This window comes from Rattus norvegicus, chromosome 5 (assembly GCF_036323735.1).
Source record: "Rattus norvegicus strain BN/NHsdMcwi chromosome 5, GRCr8, whole genome shotgun sequence".
Classification (NCBI taxonomy): Eukaryota; Metazoa; Chordata; class Mammalia; order Rodentia; family Muridae; genus Rattus; species Rattus norvegicus.
This window is the reverse complement of record NC_086023.1, coordinates 9,579,544-9,580,658: the sequence shown is the minus strand read 5'-3', so window position 1 is coordinate 9,580,658 and position 1,115 is coordinate 9,579,544. Positions and strand designations below refer to the sequence as shown.

The 1,115-nt window shown below is 42.2% G+C and overlaps 1 pseudogene; it reads left to right on the top strand.

Annotated features, from left to right (window-relative positions):
* The first annotated feature begins 306 nt into the window (after window positions 1-306).
* Ndufb4-ps8 (NADH:ubiquinone oxidoreductase subunit B4, pseudogene 8) lies at window positions 307-703 on the top strand (annotated as a pseudogene).
* Window positions 704-1,115: the final 412 nt, after the last annotated feature.

The following is a 1,115-nucleotide window of genomic DNA, read 5'->3' as shown; positions in this document are numbered from 1 at the left end:
ATTGACGTTTTCCGTTAGAAAGGAGAAGAGGCATTGGAGAGATAGATCAGTGCTTATGAATTCTTGTTGCTCTTGCACAGGGGCCAGGGACAGTTCACAGCTTCTACGCATTAGTTCCCAACCACCTATAACTCCAGAATCAAGGATCTGATGCCCTCTTCTGGCCTCCACAGGTACCAAGCATAAATGCAGTATACATACATGCAGGAAAAACACTCATACACGTAGAATAAAAACAAATCTTAAAAAGAGAAAACAGATACTGCCGGTTTTAACTTAGGTCAAAATGTATTCCTGAGAGCCAAGATGTCTTTTTCCAAGTATAAGCCTGCGCCCCTGGCCACTCTCCCCAGTACCCTCGACCCTGCTGAATATGACGAGTATGACTTGTCTCCAGAGACCCGAAAGGCGAAAGTCGAGCGCATGAGCATATGGGCCCGGCTTAAACCGGAGTATCTGCTTCAGTACAAAGACTCCAAACGCCAAACGCACATCGAGGATCCTGCTTTAATTCGTTGGACCTATGCAAGATCAGCAAATGTTTATCCTAATTTCAGGCCCACTCCCAAGAACTCACTTTAGGAGCGGTGGCAGGTTTAGGGCCTCTCATCTTCTGGTATTATGTTATCAAAACAGACAGGGACAGGAAGGAAAGACTTATCCAGGAGGAAAACTGGACAGAAAATTTAGCATTTCCTACTAAGTTTGGCAAGGGTGCCTCTGCTCTTGCATCAATAAATCTCCTATTAATTAAAAAAAATGTATTCCTGACCATCATCAGAGAAAAGCCAGCTCATGTAAGACCACAGGTGTGTTGCAGGAATAAAGAAACACTTCCTAGAACAATCTCTTCCAGTGCTAAAGTTTCTCCTTTGTCCCAGCTACATCACTTCATATAGTTTGGAATAATATTAACCCATTGGATGCTGAACACACTTGGTTAGGGAACATTAATTGAAGGTACTGGGATAAAGTCAGCAAAAGTTATGCATACAATTAAAGGCAGCCTTTAAGTTCCAAGACTTTTATAATATAAATACGCACATGTACTCGTCAGTCTACTAGAATATCCTGTAATCACAAAACACATCCTACTGATCCCATGAAACATCTTT